This window comes from Alligator sinensis, unplaced genomic scaffold (genome assembly GCF_000455745.1).
Source record: "Alligator sinensis unplaced genomic scaffold, ASM45574v1 scaffold196_1, whole genome shotgun sequence".
In the NCBI taxonomy this organism is placed as follows: Eukaryota; Metazoa; Chordata; order Crocodylia; family Alligatoridae; genus Alligator; species Alligator sinensis.
In genome coordinates, this window is record NW_005842492.1 from 259,098 (window position 1) to 272,872 (window position 13,775).

The window sequence follows — 13,775 nt, forward strand, 5'->3', positions numbered from 1 at the left end:
CTGCTCCCAACAGCCTGTGTGCACAAAGATGGGCCCGGCTCGCCCCTGGCTCGCACATGGCGACCCAGATGGGATCGGGAGAGAACTTGCACATGGCGACCCAGGCGGGATCGGGATAGGGCCCGCACTCCAGAAAGTTCATAGATTCATAGATTGTTATGGGCTGGAAGGGACCTTGCAGATCATTGGGTCCAGCCCACCTGCTCTAGGCAGGTAGACAACGGGGGTCAAGTGACTCCAGCAAGGTCACTGTCCAGTCTCCTCTTGAAAATCTCCAGGGTAGGTGATATGGGTGGATAAACATGCACTTTGAATAATTTGTGGTAACCATGTAAAATAAGTCATGTAATCCATAAAATTGTACAGGATGGTGATCATTGAAAACATAACCACAAATGAAAACGTTCTGTATGAAATAGCAAAAACTATGTTACTGTGATGTCAAGTGGGATAGAAGAAAAATGTCAGAGCCTCCATGCTGTGACAAGTTTTTCATAATGACTAACAATTTAAAGTGTATTCATTTTCAGCTGCCTAGTTTTCATCTGCCTACATTAAAGCGACCTGGTTTTCAGAAAATGTTGCCCACCCCTTTTGAAGTAACTCAAGCTGGACCACCAAAAGGTAAGGCCCCTGCATTTACTAGTCATTTGGAGAGGCTACTTGAGATTTAAGGAAATGACTTCTTTATTCTACAAATGAAAAAGAGGCCCCAAGAAGGGCCCAAACTTGATGTACAATAGTTAAAATTAAGAATTCATCCATGAATGTCAGAAGAAACAGAAATGAAGAAGGGGCCTCCTGCAAGGGAAATAAGTGAATAGCTACTCGGCACCTTGTGTAAGGTGCTACTTGCCATGAAGATAGAATAATTAGGCCCTTTGTGAAAAATTGTAGCATGAGATTTGTTTTTGAACAGGAGTCAAAGTGAATTGAGTAGCAGTTGTTTAAACTAAAAGTCTTAGTAGTGACATTTTAATTAAATATACAGCTGAAATGTAGAGAAACTCAGCTACTGGGATAGGCTCATTTTGTCTAGAAAGTCTTATAACCTGTTTTATGTTGTAATTCTATTACTGAGAAGCTGTCAAATTAATTTTTAAAGGGAGAAAAAAAAAACAGTTAATACAAGAAACAAAAAGGAAATGGATCAACAGTTCACACATAATCTAAAGACCAGGTGGTGAAAAGCTTTAAAGAGACCCATGTAGAGTCTGACTGAAATATATCCCATTTTGCCTTTTTTTCTACTGCAACTTTAAATCAATAATTCTTGATAATCAATAGTTCTACCCCAGACAATTGGTCCCAATGGAGCACAAACTTCTCTACTGCTCTTTATCTATTTTGTCCAATAAATATTAAAATGCAAGGTGCAGTTTCTCACCTTCAAAAGGAAGGATGGAGAGGGTGCTTGGATAATACCTACCTTGGTTGCTGGGTGTTACAGAAGCATCCTGGGGAGTCAGAGAGATGCAAGTTCAAATCTACATGGGGAGCAGAATAACAAATCCTTTATAAGGGCCAAAAATACAGTACCTACAGTGACTGGGTAACTAACTTTTGGACGCTACCTGTCAAGTCAATGCAAGCCAAGTCAAGTTAGTCCCAAGGCTGCACTGATTGTTGGGGAACCTTTGATGTAGCAATAACTTTCCTCCATTCTTCCCAGTCTTTCACAATCCTTTCCCCAGACTCTACCTGTAATGACCAAATCATAGCTTTGAACCACTGTCAAGGGACACAAAATCAGGGCCAGAAGCACTGAGATACCATCATTACCCAGCACATATTAAAAGTGTCTGATACCAGCACTTTAAAAAAGATGAGAATCAATATTCCCATTCACCAATAATTGTGAAATTCAGAACCTATTTGTCATAACATGGCGGGTGAAGTAATTCCATAAAATGTTAAAGAACTAAATTTGCATAAATTTTATACTTTCAGTTATACGGCCGTAGGTAAGAAAAAGCATACAAATGATTTTATTGGTTTCAATTATCCATCAAAATGCATAATTGTTTAGTGCTAAGCTATATTGTCAGAGTTCAGCTGAGTGGTGACTGGTGCAAGAGGAGGTTCCTCTTATTTCAGTTTTGGAGCATAGTGACTGGAATTTGGAAGGTTGGGGAATATAAAAAATAATTATTATTAAACATAATAGTGTGTCATTCACCACTTCATGGGGTCAGACATATTATGTCATCCTCTATAAATAATGTAAGTTTCCAATGAAAGCATCTTTGTTGTTTTATTGCAAGATCCTGATGTTATGTCAATAACACCTAGTTAACTTGGAAAGAAAGGGAAAACATCAGCAATGGTTCTTTGCTTACTAACAGTTTAAATTAAAGCTGTTTTAGTATTAATATATAATGCTAAGAGGTACAACTATGTAATAATAATAAGGTAACCAATATCAGTCCTATCTGATTTGAAAATGTCTGTGAAAAAGGCTCCAGAGTACCATAAAACCAGTTTTCTGACATTTACTAAACATAGCTTAATGACAGTGACATTTTAGCCCAACTTATTGGTTTAATAGTTTATATTAAATATGCTTCATTTATTTTGAATTTCCATATGTCTCCCTTATTTTTTTCACATTTTTGTTCATTTTGCATTGGAGGAAGTAATTTGAAAACAGTATATTAGATTTAGAAGAATGCAACTTAGAGATCATTACAAACCTGTCTAGATTTTTTTTTTTTTAAAGAAAAGTATAAGCAATTAGAATTTTGTGAGACTATTTTTTTCATTTGTTACAATGACAGTAAGTCATTATGTCCAAGATAACTGTTCTTATGAATCCATATATATATGCCAAGGGTCATCCCTGGAAACAGAATCATATATTACTATGAAACTGCAATTTATAATACATATTCTCCTCTAAAAATCTTTAATAAAGATCTTCTGAAATGAACATGATGAATTCAACATTCAGAGAAGGAGTTTTTGTCTTAACATCTTCCTGCAAAGCAATAGGAACTCATAGAATGCAATAAATAGGTTGACAAATTGAAATATAATTTGCTTTATATAACCTAACCTGGGGAAAGGAGAAGATTGAAGGTAGTGTGGGGGCTGAAACATTGGACAAGCAATCAATAGACTAGGGTTCTGTTGTTAGTGTTTCTCTATATATCCTTTGTGACCTTGAACATGCCATTTACCTTTCTGTATCTAAGGCCACCTCTACATGTGCAGGCAAAGGCACAATTGGATCTAATGCATGATCACACAATCGCACCTCCTGCCATGCCACACATGGGATTCCATATTAGATCCAATCACACCTTATTGCTGGTGTAGGGGGAACCCAATCCTGGGCTTCCCCTGCATCAGCAAGATCTAGGGTCCCATGGCTGGGAGCCCCCTTTGCTGCAGGACTCCATCAGGTCCATCCCAGGATTCTCAGTTCCATGTGGGCCCAGGGAATCCCTGGACCCCTGAACTTTGGGAATTGCAGCTGCCATGATCCCCTAGGACTGTGGTTTTCATGCTGGGCATGGTGCACCCCTGACCCATGGGAGTGATTATCCTTGACCATGAGGGATTGCTAACAATGGTGCACCCCTGCAGCTGGGAGACCTGTCAGCTGACAGAGTTTCCAGCTGCAGGGGAGACCCTGCTACACATGCAAACTGGTAACAACCAATTGTAAAGTTAGTACACATTTTCAAGATGTAACATTATAACTGGTTGGAGATTTTGTATTGTGTGATAAGTACTTTGTCCATGTAGCTGGTCTTAAGGTAATTCCGCAATTAACCAGTTAATTGTGTGATACCTGTAACATATACATGTTTCATCATCTATTGCATTGGGGTTATTCATAGGAAGTTAAAATTGGATCACAGGCCACTGTGAAAATGATCTTACCCACAGTACGTATAATGGCATTAATACTTTCCTATCTGTACTGGAAATATCTAGCCTCATACATCCTAGGATTTTCGTTGTAGAATAGATCTTTGAGTAGTTAAGTTCTAATATGATCATTTTGAAGCTAAAATCTTTTGATGTTTGTGAGACACTTGGGTACTACAATGATCAGTAACATAGAAAAGCTTGTAAATAAATATGATGTCACTTCCCGACCTCTGAGAGTTAGGTGTCTGTGTTTCCTGTCAACAGATAAAAAACTCTAGAGACTTTGATGCTAACCTATTCAACAGACATCATGTCATTTTCCAAACACTGGCTATTAATAAGGGAACCCAAAACAACTGTATTCATTCCACAAGATTGAGCTTTGATTTTTTCTGAGAACACTCAAACCTGGATGTAAAAATTTAACTGGAACTTTGATTTGTAGAAAAAAGAGGCCACAATTTCAAGCCACAGCCTATTTGTGCCTGTAGATTTATATTTTGTAAGTACAAATGAGTCACCATTTTTTTCAAAAAGTAGCCTGATATATTTAGCTACTAATTACATACTGTTCTGAAGCATACAAAAGGATAGATTTATTTAGGATAGATTTCTTATTAGTTAATTTACTCCTTTGGAAATATTAAAGGCTACATTTCCAAACTGTGTATGTAAGGGTCTTATTTACACTGATGTAAATCAAGAATAATTGAAGTCAGTGGAGGTGTGTCACACTGGTATAAAAATAGTGTGTTATGAGAGTCATGACTATAAAATAAAAAATTAATGACTTAAGCTCCAATTCAGCAGTGCATCTAAAAATATGCTTTATATTTAAGGAAATTTAAGGAAATTATTATAATTTATTTTAAGCTATTGCTGTGATGATTCCAATAAATAAAAGGAATTCAGTGAATAAGCTACACAATAACTGTATAACCCCGATAGCACAAAAATGTATGGAATCTGTATGTAATTCAAGCACCATAAAAAGAGTTATTAGATTGCTACAAAGATTTCAAGTTATAATTCTTGGTTCATTTCATGGTGGAACCTAAGCTCTCCCATACCAGATGAAGCCACAGGCTCATACAATCTTATTCCAGGTGACTGGTGCCTCCTGAGTCTGGGGGGGACCCGCAGATGCCACTGGCGGCTTTGATGGTGGGGGCGGAGCTGGTGAGCACCCACAGATGCAACCAGCAGCATCAGCAGTGGGGATGGCCCTGTCAGTGGGAGGATGTGCCCCCCCTGTACCCCCCTACCTACAATCCAGGAATGTTTGGGGTCACCTATGATCCAGGAATGGTTGGAAACAACCAAACCCACTGAATTTTTAACTTCAACAATTCTGCCAAGTTCAGTCTACCTGAATACACTGCTTTTCTACAAGTCTGCTGTCTTACAAGTGCTTAGTTAAAGGCTGATTCAAAATTTTTGTCATTAAAGAGAATGGGTCTTATATCCCATATCTCATAACTTTTGGATGATACCAGTTAAACTACTGTGAGATTATTTGATGAATTTCTCTGTTTACTGTATTTGTGCTTTTTGCATTCCCAGAATCTATCTAACTACCACATTTACCCATAAGTTCATCTTTCATAATTCCACTGTCTTTAATATACCATGCATAAATCACATTGTACATTATCTAACTAAAATTTGTGTGACAATGGGTACATTGAGACATAGTATTCCTAATCTCAAATTAAGATATATTGATACCATATTATTATTTAATGCTTCGCCTGCTCTGTCATTTATATGTATCCACAATTAAGGCTATTACAGAGAGAGAACTTATCTCAAGTACTTTTGTCTCTTATTTACCTGTGACTATTCCAGGTAAGAAATATTAAAAAAAAGAAACAAAAAAACCCAGAAAACTCTGGAAGAGTTTCAGAAAGGGTAAGAAATATTTCTGGGTTTTTGTTTGTTTGTTTGTTTGTTTTGTTCTTGAAGAAATCTCTTATTTCAGACCAGTGTTTCTCTCTGAAAATGAACCTAACAACTAGGCCCATCTTAAGAAATGCAGTTATAATCATAATGAATTATTTATCCCATAAACTGTATATATTGGCATGCTCATAAGAGGTATTGATTTGAATTTTAAGAGTTTTAAGAATTTTTGTTTTGAATATTATATAAATAATGGAAGGGACATGCATGAGCAAAAGCATGTTGACAAATTGGAATGAATTTAAATTGGCAGGACTGAATGAAATTCATCTGAAAGTACTGACAGAACTATATGTAAGAACTATAAGAAATCTTGGTGCCACTAGTGAAAGAAGCTTGCAAACTCATAAGCGGTGTAAGGACTTCCTTGGGTAAGCCTTGATTGACAAGTTGACATTTCAGGGCCTAATAGATAAAGAACAGCTGCCCATCTATAGGCTCAGGGTGCCTAACAACTGTGTTGATGTGGTACGAGTGGGGTGTTAAGGGGAAGAGGAGCCCCCTGGAAAACCTTTGCAGGGATTCAAGGTTGCAAGCTGTTAACTTACTCTAGCTCCCAATAAGTTAAAACATTCCATCAAGTCATGGCAGATGACAGCAGTCCATTGGAAGTAGAGGATAGCAACCTCCTTGAGTCACCTTCTAATGGCACATCCACACTGGACCCTGGAAAGACAAGGCCTCAACCCTACTGGTTGACTTCACAACACATTTCTATAAATGACTTGGAAGCACCTACCTCTCAGAGGTCATCTTTCTAACAAAATCTGTAAATAACGCAAAAGATTCAGGGGTTTCAAACAGTTTGGAGGATACAGTGGGGGATAACTGACTTAAGCAGGGGTGGTTAGCCCCTGGCCATGGACCAGATTCATGTTATCCAGCCTGCAGAGTTCCCTGCTTGTCCTCAAATTTGGAGGCAGAGGAGGAGTGGCAGAGGAGGAGTGGCAGTGTTAATTGCTACTCCCTTGTTGCCAAATTTCTGCACCTGTGGAGAGCCCTATAGGCCAGATAGCTTGTTTCTGTATGCTAGATCAATTGTGCAGGGCCGAGTGGGGCGGGGGGGGCAATCTGTTACCAAAAACTGGGTAACATTCAGCCTTTTGAAAGACAAGACTACAGTCTGTCTATGATGAGGACTTTTTTGCAAGCTAAAACACAGAATTCAGGGATGGTTACAATTCCCTAATTGTTACTCTTTTTGTATACCAAATCAAGATATAGTCACGTTCCCCAATGATGCTCCATTTCCTCTTAGCAGGTAAGATATTACTACCACCCAAGTTGGAAAAAGAAGCAAGAGACAGGTATACAACTCAACCTTTTATTGATTATATCAAAAAGCTAAGAATAAGCATTTGTTTCTAGGTCTATCTAGCTACCTGGAAATGCACAATGCAGATTTTCACCTATACCGGTTGCGGGGAAGATGCAGGAGGAGGCTGGCATGCAGGCTGGAAGCAAGTTGTCTTGAATTTGTTGAGGTCTACTCCAAAATTCCCCCTGTTTACATACAATATATATATGAGGCTTATATAAATAAATATTGTGATTAGTGCTATACACATTTCTTTGTTTCACTGAGACTGTAGTAACTGGAATGATCCAGTTTTCTGTGGACTCAGAAGATGTCAGTTACATAGCTAGAATTGGTGTCTGTCCAAGTCCTTGATCTTGCTGAGCAGTAAGTTGCAGTTAGTACGCCAGGACTGGTTGGCCCCTCTTTGGAACTTGTCTACCGTGCCTTTGATGTGAAAAAAAGAAACCAAAGAAAGGTGTAAATCTTGGGTGGTAGATCAGCTGGTCATTTTTGCAAATTAATTGGTCACCTAATCTCTTTGCAGGGCTCCTCCATCCCTATACCCTGCCCTTATTACTTAACATGTTCTGGTGCTATTCAGATTTAAGGTATCATTCTTTCTGAGTCCAACCGTCTACCATCCAAACTCACACATTTTGTAGTATTACATTTTCTCAATAATTAGTCATGCTCAAGAGAGTTGTCACAGTCTCTTTTGGCCTCAGTCTTATTCAGACCTCATAACCCTGAGCCACTCCCCTCTTGGGTTTATCCCCAGAGTCCTCAAGTCCATACGTTTAGGGTCAAATTCAGTGGCCCAACAGGCTCTGCATACATTATCCAGCACAGTCACTCAAGTAACACAGTCCTTAATGACTTCTACAAGGTATTAACTCCCTCTTCCCAGGGAAGCTGCATCCTCACATGGCTGACTGTTTATCTCTCCATTTACTTCCCTCCTCCAGATTACCAAGAAAGTTTACTCACCAGCAGGATCCCCACCAAACTTCCCAGGATGCTTCACCACAGCAAGTGTCACCTTCACCAAGTTGGTTCCATGCTAGTACCCATCACTATCTCAGGTAGCTTGGGCAGTCACTGCACCTCCATACAGCCTCACAGGCTCTTGCCTCTGGCAAACTCCCCTTCCAGGGGCAGAGTTCTGCCTGAGTCAGTGTTTAAATTTACCCTAGCTGTCCATTCACACCTACCAGCAGAACTTCCAGTCCACCACAACTCCCTGCCACAGCAGATGCTAATAATTAGTCTTGGGCTTCAGGAAGGATATTTTCCCCTCTGGGGAATTTGCCTGTCTCCCATTTCTTTGTGGCAGGGCTTGCTTGCTCCCCTGTCACAGTGTCCTTATGAGAAGTACAATTCTGGGAGAGAGGACTTCTTATCTCTTGCCCTCACCATTTAGGAATGCTATTTGGCATGTTCTGTTTCTTTTACTTTATGGACTAGGCCAACTGTAACACCAACAAATGTTCATTCTGAGACAGGCTTTGTGGCTTGCTTTAGCTACATTTCTGCAACTTAGCATGAGCCCCTTGAAAGTGGCCAAGGCTGTCAACAAGTTAAAGATTCTAGCTGACTACGTATGACTCAATTATTATCAAAAGGCAAAACATCAGCTGTTACTTTTAGATGCTGTTACACACTTTTCCAAAAAGCAGTTATTCATTCTGGGCCTGGTCTAATATTAGTGGCCTGATAAACAAATTCTTATTTTACTTTCCCAGGCTACTTTTTATGATTTAAATGCAAAATCATCGATTCTTGATTGTATACCAACTTAAGCACATATAATTCATAACTCAGGCTTTTGATAGGTCCATAGCCTGCACTGGTCAGTGTGGTCTGTCAGTCACTGACGACGTCTACAGCCTACAGATCTGAGCATGTGAAGCTAGGACTACACAGGGCCAATCTAGATGCACTGGAGGCAACATGGGGCTAGGTGATTCAGGTGTGCAGAGACTGGCTGAGCCAGCATGGGGCTGATCTGGCTTCCCAAGGGCTAGTCAAGGTGGAGCTGGCTGGAGGTGGTGTGGTGCCCTATCTGGCAGTGTGGGGCCTGATTTGGCAGTACAGAACAGAGCCATACAGAACCCAATCCAGCAGTGTGGGGATGGGATAGAGCAGGGCACTGTTCTGCAATGCAGGCCCAATTCAGCACACAGACCAGCCCCATGTCATCCAGCCTATGGGACCAAAAGGTTGAGCACCACTGGGCTAAACAGTAGCATTGCTGAGGAGAATCTGGAATTATGACAGAGATCACAAACTCAGCATGAATCAGCAATGTGATGCTGTCTTAAAAAAAAAGAAATGAAGTTTGTGGCAATATTAACAGAAATAGTTGATGTAAGAAGCAAGAAGTGAGAGTAGTTTTCTTCTTAGTCCTAGTTAGGCCTCAGCTGAAGTAACGTGTCCAGTTCTTGGCACTACATTTTGAGAAGGATGTGGAGGAACTGGAGAGGATCCAGAGGCAATCAACAAAGATGACAATGGGTTTGGAATGCAAGTTGTAAAAAGAATGATTATAAGACCATTAAGCTTAGTATGGAGAGAAGGAGAGTAATTGGGGAAATATGATAGTAGTATTTAAATATTTGCATGAGGAAGAGGGAAAACGTGTGTTTTTTCTTAATACAGAGGGTAGGACACAAAGCCATGGGATTAAACTGCAGCAAAGCAGTTTTCAGTTACATCTGTGGAGAAAAAAAAACAATACAACAATTTTGTAACTGAAATAATCATAGGATAATGAAACAAGGTGCATAGCAAAGTTGTGGAATCTCCTTCATTGGAGGGTTTCTGGGACAGACTACTGAGGTATCTTTCTGGGGTGGTTTAGGAATAATATATTCTGCATAAGTGAAGGAGTTTGGACTAGATGAGCCATGATTCCAGCCCTATGATTTTGTGAATTCTCTTTGAAAACAAAACAACTATTCTTGTTTCTGTTCTAATTAATAATTAGGTATGTGCAAACTGGTTTGGACAAAATAGAGAAGAATGGAATCAGTTTGGCCATATGTAAACGAAACAAGAGACGTGTGTACACAACACTTTAAAGTGGACTAAATGCTTTTGCACTGCTTTAAATGGTGTCTGTGTGTGCACGAGTTGGTGGTATATAGCGCATTAATTACAGCCGCTGTAGCAAATTCAGCAGCATAATGCACCTTAAATAACTTGGGGCGCAGGAAACTAAAATTCCAAGGAGGAGTTTTAGTTTGCTGCCCTACAAGGTGTGGAGTGAAGCACCAGGCTTCGTGCAGCTCAGGGGCTCTTCAGGAAGCCCTGCAGGCAGCCTGGCAGCAGCCCAGGAAAGCAAAAAAAAAGTGGTGAGCCTGATCTTTGCCCCCTCTTCCCCGCTCTCACCCTGGAGCCTGCCTGCCTGCCTGCCTGAGCTGTGTCCGGTGCTTCCTTCTGCAGCTGTGGTGCCCCCTGGGACTGCCTGAGCAGGATGCCTGAGGGCAGATGCTACCTGGGGAGCGGGGGAGCTGCCCCTTCTGCAGAGGGAAGCACGAGCCCCCACTGCAGACCAGGGACGCTCTGCCCACCAGCAGCTTGCCCTCCCCTCATTGCCACCAGAAAGGCAGGTAAGTCAGGTGTGTGCATGACACAGGGGGTTTAATTGGCCCTAAATTGAAGAAGTCTTTTTAAAAACCCACTGCTTCAATTTAGGTCCCCCCATTTCATCTACACACACCCTTTCTCTGAAGTTACTAAGTTGCACAGAGAAAGACTATTATCCAAAGTGTACTGAAGTCAGATGCCATTAATATGCTTAGGGTCAGACTCAAAAGTCATAACACATGAGGACTAAGTACAGACAGTCTAAAAGGCTGAAGCTGAATAGATTCAATCTTCACATGTTAGTCTAAGCTGCATAGACTAAACCAATAAGCAAGTGCCTTTCACTATTGATTCTGGAAATAAATCTGGGTGGTGGTAGAGCACACCTCCCTGCTCAGCTGGAGCAGATATCTTGGGCCAAGGCTACCCTGCCTACCATGCAAAGGGTGTTTGTAGGGGAGGTGCAAAACATTGTGGGATGCTGGGAGACTGTAAGTTAACTTGAATCTGGAGGGGAGCTTGGACAGAAGTTCAGTAAATTGATATAACCTAAATCAGTTAAGTCTGATGTGTGTGATGGGGGGATGTAAGGTAGTAAACATGATACTATATCCATTCAGGTTTATCTTAAACCAGTTTTGGCCAGGTCATATGCAGTGAGCTTCTGTTGAGTTACAGATGTGAACCAGTTTCCAATCACTTACATTGATTCATGTGTAATTTCTGTCCCTAGTTGAGGGGATCAATCATTTAAATAATTTAGTCTTTAGTACCCCAACCAGGGGATAGAGGAGCTGTAGAGATGGATTAGTTGTCCATAGTGAAGAAGTAGGAGACTATTTTTGGAAGAGAAGCAGGAGATGTCTGTAGTAGTTTACTCTCTACAAGTTCAATGGCTTGGAAAATAGGAAGGGTACAGCACATGGGGGTCAGCACAAGTCCATTTGCAACTGTATCCCCATCAACAAAGAAGGTAAATAATGGTATTACATTCTTTAACCCAAACTTTTCAATGATAAAGAATATATTTTTTTAATATAGTTTTACTGCAGAAGTGTCACAAGAAAAGAAAGAGAAAAAAAGGAACCTTTTTATTCTTGAAACTAATCTTATTAGATCAATTATTAAATACATTTTTATGTCAATAGTCCTGTGGAAAATAACGATTTGCCATTGTTCATTCAGACATGCAGTAGCACTTCACTCCTGAATTCCTTCTAATTTTCCAAGAAACTGATCAAATGAATCCCTCTTGTTAAACAAATTGAAAATATTATCAGTCATGACTAGAAAAAATTAATTAAGAAATGCAGTGAATATAAGAACACAGATTAAAAATGCATCTTCCTTAATTTTGAATCATTATTTTGCATAATCACCAGACTCTTGTGATTGAAGGCACTCTCAAAAAATCATGGCCAGCTTTTAACAAGTGGTGTACTCTAGGCATCAGCAATTATTCAAGATACAAAAAACTGGAATGTTTCCAGTTTAACAACAGTTAGACATGGAAGTCTGTAAATTGAAGTTAAATTTCCATTATTCTGACCTTTCTTTTTGCTTTTTCTTTCTGGCCCTATGAATCTTGTGCTCATTTATCAGGTAAGGTGAAGGGTGCCCTTGCCCAAAGTATGCTATAGTTTGGCGATTAGGTCATTCCCCTGAGAGGTGTGCGATATGGATTTGAATCCCTTCAAACTGTCAGGCCTAGAATTTAGGTCTTCTGCTTCCTGAGTGCCCTACGATTTACTATTGTATAAAAGGCAGGCATCAATTCCACTGGCTTCTCCTCTGGCAGCGTTTTAACAAGAGCTGGCCTTCTGTTTATTTAAAGAACAGTAGGCACCTCCTCTTAGGAGAGAATTTTGGTCTTTGGATCCTAAATAGAAGAACTCACCTTCTTTTAGCCCTGGCTCTGGCACCCAAGCTCCAGAGGACTAGGAACCTAGCCTATAAGGCCTAACTTGTAGGTACCTACACCTACAAACTGAATCTGGCTCTCAGTTTTCCTGTGCCTCAACTTCTTGTCTCTAAAATGAAGGTAATAGTATTTGCCTACTTCACAAACATGTTATGAAGTTAAATACATTAAAGAGAGAGTGGTAATGAGATACGTATAAGTTACTTAGCTAGGAAGTGAAGAAACCATATCAAGTTGAAATTGAAGAGGGAATTTACACATTACACATGTAATTATCCAAACTTGAATTTAATCAGAGCACAGATTACAAAAGAGCAAATATATATCAGTATTCTCACATGTATTTTTTACTCATTCCCAGCAAACAACATTTACTTAAAGCAATAAAGTGACAAAAAAAGTCTACAAATTTTGTATAGAAGTCTTGAAAGAAAAAAAGTTGTTCCATCCAGCATTAGAGATAACAAATGAATTGTGATTTAGGACTGATCCTGACCTATGTAAATTTGGGCTTCAGTATTCATTAAGGGTGAAATTCCCCCGTGCAAACAGCCATCAACAAATCTATGCATATTTTAAGTCCCTCTTCAATCCTATTTTGAGGGTTTAAGTAGGACTCAAGTATTAGAAAAGTGCATTGCCTTTAGGGGGAGAAATTTTACCCTAATGCTTGTAAAAGCACTTTAAGATCCTCAGGTGTAAGACAGAGTAGAAATGTAAAGTCTAACTGCTTTTGGGACATAATTACTGACAGGGAATCATTTGGGAAGAATTTAAGACAAATTTAAAGGTAGCCCAAATTATAATGAAGTAGGGGAAGCACTTCCAATAAGTAGTGACTAATAGGTTTTGCTGCTCTGGCAAAACACTCGTAGGTCATCTCTTGAGGGAGAAACCTAAAATTAATAGGTACAGACACAAATGACATTTGTTGCATGATCAGCCCCCTGGAATCACTCTAAAGCTGTGCCCAAAGAGAAGCCAATGGCTGTATGCACTAGTTGCCTGACAAATTAACCTTCATTTCTATGAGGGTTCAAATGAAGCTGCTCCTAAGTGGAGTGACTTCATTAGTTTCTGTCTGCTCTAGCAGCCTGGCTCTAGCTCCTGTCCCTTCTGGGGTTT